At 36.5% G+C, this 6,353-nt stretch overlaps 2 long non-coding RNA genes across 2 annotated transcripts; both read left to right on the top strand.

Annotated features, from left to right (window-relative positions):
- The first annotated feature begins 736 nt into the window (after window positions 1-736).
- LOC125288624 lies at window positions 737-2,948 on the top strand. The gene is made up of 7 exons (XR_007192507.1): window positions 737-863; window positions 1,027-1,117; window positions 1,226-1,326; window positions 1,443-1,568; window positions 1,851-2,051; window positions 2,541-2,700; window positions 2,908-2,948. It is a non-coding gene; the product is annotated as an uncharacterized LOC125288624 (long non-coding RNA).
- Window positions 2,949-2,991: 43 nt separating this feature from the next.
- On the top strand, window positions 2,992-3,699 carry LOC125288625. Its single transcript, XR_007192508.1, has 2 exons — window positions 2,992-3,226; window positions 3,596-3,699. It is a non-coding gene; the product is annotated as an uncharacterized LOC125288625 (long non-coding RNA).
- Window positions 3,700-6,353: the final 2,654 nt, after the last annotated feature.

The raw sequence follows: 6,353 nt of genomic DNA on the forward strand, positions 1-6,353 counted from the left end.
GTTTATGGTAATTACGTTGTGTATAACATACACGGGCTGACACATCTTGCCAATGATGCAAGGCAGTTTGGTGCTCTGCATAATTTCTCAGCTTTCCCATTTGAGAACTTCCTCTACACAATTAAAAAATGATTAGGACCCCTACCCAGCCCCTTCAACAGATCATCAGGAGATTGTCAGAAAAAGCAAGTGTCAGAGCGAAAAAAAAAGGGTTTTCAAGGATGGTTTTTACCAGGAACATAAGAATGGGCCTCTTCCATACAATGTGACGAATTTACACAATATAAGCAATATATTAATGGTGGAACTTTGATTAATTTATCAGAGGGAGACAACTACATTCTGTTCAATGGAGACATTCATATAGTTAAAAATATTTTAAAAGACAAGGAAGCATCACATTTAGTCTGTCTTAAATTCCAAAACAAATCATCTTTTTTTACCTACCCCATTGATTCATCAAGTCTTAATATATCCTTTGTGAAACAACCGGGCAGTCATTGACTATTGTCCCTCTTCAGACTGTTACAAAAGTCATTCTTTTTACAATATAAGGATGGGTTTGTGGCATATCCTTTACTGCATACTGCTTAATTGAGCTTCAATTAGTGTATATAGTTTGTAACACTAGCTATGTTTGTTTGTTTGTTTGTTTGTTTGTTTTATACTGTAGATGTATTCAATTGTTGTTTTCACAGAAAAAAATGAGACAGAGGTTATACCAAGTGACTGGCTGAGCATCGATAAAAATTTTTCCTTTTGGCCCCCATATAATACTACTAAATGTAGAAAAGCGGTTGAAAAAAATGAAACCCCTGATGAAGAATGGGAAGAATATATAACTGAATGGGTGGCTGAGTATGGTAAGTTATTGAGGAAGTTCCACAATGTTAAGAAATATAGAGAAATAACTATTCAAATCTATTGCTCAAAATGTAACATGCTCCTTGTGAGTTATGCCTATAAGCAGTTATTTTCAAATGTTCAGATAATAGGCTTAACAATGTTGTTTGTTTCTATATTTAGATTCCTATGAAAAAGCCCGAAGGAAGCTCGTGAAGTTCTGCAAAGGCAATGGTTTGGAGTCGACAGACGAGGACAGTGTGCGGAAAAGAGTGTATGTTTCCTCTGTTCTCTGTTCTTCTTTTATAGCCTGACTGTGCTTATTTGCTACTAGTGTTCACTGCACCTTTAAAAAATGTATTACACTTAATGTGTCCAACAGACCATCATCGAAATATGTTGGATTTAGGTCTACATCAGCCCCTCCATCTGCAGCCTCAGGAAGACCTCCAGTTCAGGCCTCAACAAGTAGGCTCCACACAGGTAAACAGCACAGATGAAAACATGACATGTAAAGAAAACATACAGTGGTCAAGACTTTGGAATATCATGTATTGATTCTGTTTCTCACTGTTCTTCTCACTGTTTCTCATATGCAGAGACAATGGAAAGACCAAAAAAGAAATTCTGCAATAATGGAGCCAAAAGCCAGACCTTGCCAGCCATACCACCATTTCCATTTCCACCATCAACACCAGAGACAGTCCCAGATCTAAGACAAGATGGTACATAGAACTATTCCAAATATTTTATAATAGTTTACTTGGAGCTTTTATTAATTACCTTTTAGTCTATAAAGGGATTAGAAACTCTTCAACAACTTCTTAACAATTAGCCTTAATATCCAATGTGCTTTGATTTACAACCACAATTTAGATAATAAAAAAAAAAAGAACTTGGGACATCATGTAAAATGCTAAATAAAAACATAATGTAATAATTTTCAAATTGAGTATGCAAAACAGTAGACACATGTTATATAAAGTTATATACTTTGTCTGTTTCAGAAAGAGAACTCCGACTCTTTCAGATGCTAGAGGAGATAAAAGGCCAAGTCAGACAAAATTCTCTTCTGCTTCAGGCAATTTTGAGAAGAGAGAGTGTCACTGAAGTCAGCAGTTTTCCAGATTTTGAGTTTCCGTTACAAAATATTAATGATATAAAAAATGGAGGACCGGCTTTCTGACAAGGAAACACGGCGCTCTCTGGTAAGTTCTGTTTATGTTGTGTATGTAAACCTATACTCTAGTTATTAGTAGTTCTCATAATCAATAAATACCATAAATAAGCCATTGAATAAATACATGAATAAATAGGAATACATACATAAATACAATAAATAGTTTTAAATAGTGTTGTTAAAAGGATTGTGCGCGGAGTGGTTCATCCGTTTTCTTGGATACCGATAGTTTGATCTTCCTCCTTCGCTCTCATTTCAATTCTTTCAGTAAACTCAACTGTCTGAGTTATCCTAAATACTTCTTGAAATCACCTCTTGAACTCAACTCTACTACAGAATCACTAATGCCTTGTCCTAGTAGTGAAGCTTTGGAGGCACCAATTGTGAGCTTTCTTGCTATGCCACTTTTCTTCTGTTATGGGACTGTATGGTAGCCCATAGCACTGTGTAGTGCTTGTAGTTATGTTCCACCTTTTGACAAGCTTAATCATGTATGCACAACCATTTCATTTTATAGGTAAAACATCTCATGAGTTTGGGTGGGACAACAACAAAAGATATAATCTACAGGATCAGGCGTGAAACAATCAGCAATGATTTAGCGAAAAAGTTTAACTGGATGGGCAGGGGGCAGAAAAGTCCTTTTTCTGTGTTGCACCTGGCAAAAGTCATCATAGGTAGGCCTACAGCTCTTTTACAATTTCATTCAATGTTTTTATTCTACACACATTCTGATTGGTAGCCTGCTGTACACATCCAGTATATTATCTACCCTACACAACAAAACTTCACGTCATGTTCTAAATCAGTGGTTTTTAAACTGATTTTAAGAGTAAAATATTATCCTTCACTCTCCATTCAATTCCCCCAAATTCCCCACGCAGATGCTGCCAAAAAACAAGGGGCCACCTTAATGGAGGCAGAAGAAAAGATAAAAACATGGCTAAAAATACAGCGGTGACCCGAAATGGAGGAAGAAAAAGGAGATCAGAAAAGGGTACAGATTTCAACAACCAATCAAAAAATATTTGTAATTGCCTGTATGTCTGTATTGCTGACTTTTATTTATCATCACAGTTGTGAAATAGTAAGTAGTTAACTTGAATTTCTTTCCTCAATTTAGAGAGGCAGACACATTCCCCATCACATCCACCATCTGACATCAGCAGTGAATCCGAGGAAGTGTCTGAAATATCTGACATTGTAAGTTTTTTAGTCATTAGTGCATAGTCCTAAATTGTTTTACCTTTTTGTCTCATCTTTTTATCTAATGCTCGAAATGAATAACTATTCGACAAGTGTGGAAATAAGTGACCTGAAGGCATTAACATCATTTGTACATAATTAAGAGAATGTTATGAAATAGGCCTCCATAGATTGTACATTGGCACCAGTTAATAAAATGATTGCTTGATTACACTTGGAAGACAGCATTATTAATATTACACATTTCGTAATCTCTTGTTAGACAAATTATCTGTATAATCTTCCTAATGCAGTGAAGTCTTATTTGAGCAAGCAAAACAAAATCATTTCTAAAAGTAACTAAAAGTAATTTCTGTTATTTTATAGGAGCAGAACTGATTGATGACCCATCAACCCTTGAGGATCTCATCACATAAATGTTTATTATTAAATCAATATGTATTATTAAATGTATTTATTTTAACCCTTAATCTCGTGTTGGTATTATATCACTATTAAGATTACAAGTTTAGGGCAGATTGGTAAAATCATTGTGATCAAGTAAGTAATTTCTAAATTACTGTAATAACCATAAAGGTGGCCAAAATATCAAGATGAGTGTTCTGCTGAAATAAGCAGTCATCTTAAGGTTAGAACGTTGACATAGTGTTGTTAAGGTGTAATTGGGGGTAGGTATGCTATTTAAGGTATGCTATTTAAGTTGGCATATGGTTGAGTTGGGGTTGGCAAAAGGTCGGCAGTCGGTCTATGAAATGGTTGGCCCAACGTTAGAAAGGTAGGTTTCGGGTTGGCATAGCGTTGGTAAGGTGTATTTTGGGTTGGCTGGGTAGGCTTTTTAAGTTGGCATATGGTTGGGTTAGGGTTGGCCAAAGGTCTGCTGATGGTCTAATTAAATGGTTGGGCCAACGTTGGGCCACCGGACAAAATGACGTTGGGCCACCGTCAGCAGCCAACGTTGGGCCAACACAACCACTGACCTTGGGCCAACGTTGGCCCAACGTCAGAATGCTCTTTGACAGCTTAAGCGAGGACTCCTAGACCGATTCACAAACAATTTGTGGTGGCATTTCACGTCGCGATGTTTTGAAATGCGTCTAACAATCACGAGGGAACAATTTTGCATTGTAAGCATAACTAAGGGATGCAGTAACACCACCAACAACAACCAAAACTAGCCTACTCATTGTTTACATGTACATTAAATGTAACGTTTCATTGTGAATCAAATTAAAAGATTCTCCTCTTTGCAAACATTGGCATAGGCATATGGTGACAGATTCATTTAATAATGTTGTTGTGTGGATCACGGTAGTTCTAAGCGCGAATGAAGTGGCCACTTCTTAATGGGAGTCACTGTATGGAAGTAGGCTAAGTAAAATAGAGATGTTTAAAATAAGATAAAGTTAGGATATGCCCGCTTGACAACGGCAGAGATAACTGGCCTTTGGCCATAGCAACCATCCATTTAGAACGACTGGCCTTCATAGCAACCAAGGATCTTAGCTGTGATTCATGTAGCTACATGCAATGTATGTATAGAAAGGTGATGAAATATACAGAGACAGGTCAAGAAATACAGTGCAATGTAGACAGTAGTATACAGTTGATTTACAGAAGGTGGTTTAGAGTAATATGAATTAAATATAAATATGTGCAGTGTATTAGCAGTCATCTCATACAATAAGTAGAATAATGTATGTAGATGTAGTAGTAACATTATAATAGTAGAAATAATAATATAGATATATGCAGTGTATTAACAGAATATAATAAAACAGAATAAATATGGATATTCAATATGACAAATATATAACAGATGTACATAACATACAGCTATGTGCAGTGTGGAAACAGTGTCATTGTAGTGCAGAAACAACATTATAAAAGTAGTAAGAATAAGTCTATGTGCAGGATGAATAGTATAAAGATCAGTAGAATAACTATGTATAAATGTAATTACAGTAGGCCTATGTACATTTGTAAATAAATAGAAAACTATGGGTGAGAGGGATAAATTAATTTTATTTAATCGTAAAAGTTAATTGCATTCAATTAAATTACAATTAAAAATCTTTCCAGTAGGCTTTAATGTCACGCAAAAAGTACAACCAAAGCTGAGCTTGATCAACTAGAACGTCTAAAGAACCAGAACTTGAGTGTAGTTTTTTGCTGGGTCCCAGGGCATGTTGGTCTGAGGGGAAATGAGAAACCGGACAGTGCTGCTAAGCAATCCCTCAATGAAGAAGTCACAGAATGTCAAATCCCTGCCCCAGACCTTAAACCTATACTGAACTCTTACATCTCAGATAAGTGGCAATCTGGGATTAATGTACCAACAACAAGCAACGAATGTGAATTTTGGCACATTTTCATGATCCACTGGGTCGTTATGGGCCACACAAAATATTCTAGAACAGGGCTTCAGAGAGACACGTTTTGAGTTTGTGGCCAAGAACCTAAAATATCGGTTTCCATGTGTATGTGCTGGATGGTGTGTGTCCTTTATGAAAGTAAGTGTTTTATACAGTTAACATTACAGACATAATGAGTCATGTTGTAGTGGTCAACATAAATGTGCCCCTTCTGTTATTAGAATGCTAAGCATGTGAATCAAATTAAAATGTTTTCTTTGCCAACGTAGGCATAGGCATATGGTGACAGATTAATTTAATAATGCTGCTGTGTGAATCACGGTAAGCGCGAATGAAGTGGAAATTAAAATATAATATTGAATGAAATATAGTGCAATGTAGACAGTAGTATACAGTTGATTTACAGATGGTGGTTTAGAGTACCGTAAAACTTCAAATAATCGCCGAGTCCCTAAGAGACGCCTGTCTCTTTTAAACGCCTGGCGTGGCTACAGGTTTGGGTTAAAGGCCGGTCTCCAGTAGAGGCCTGGTCTGTTTTTTAGTTTCGGGTTGTATTTAATCTTCTAAAACCCGTCAGATCGTCTGTTTAAAGATTCGCAATGACACGAAACCGTTACAGAAAGGAGGTTACAGCAGTGTGAATTAGATGTTGCACGTCGTTACAAGCCGTCGCAAAGCATTCACATGTCTGGTCACAGTTGCAAGGTTTTAGAATGTTGCATCAAGTTGCTGCTCATCTCGTTGCGAATTTT

This window comes from Alosa alosa, chromosome 23 (genome assembly GCF_017589495.1).
Source record: "Alosa alosa isolate M-15738 ecotype Scorff River chromosome 23, AALO_Geno_1.1, whole genome shotgun sequence".
Lineage (NCBI taxonomy): Eukaryota > Metazoa > Chordata > Actinopteri > Clupeiformes > Clupeidae > Alosa > Alosa alosa.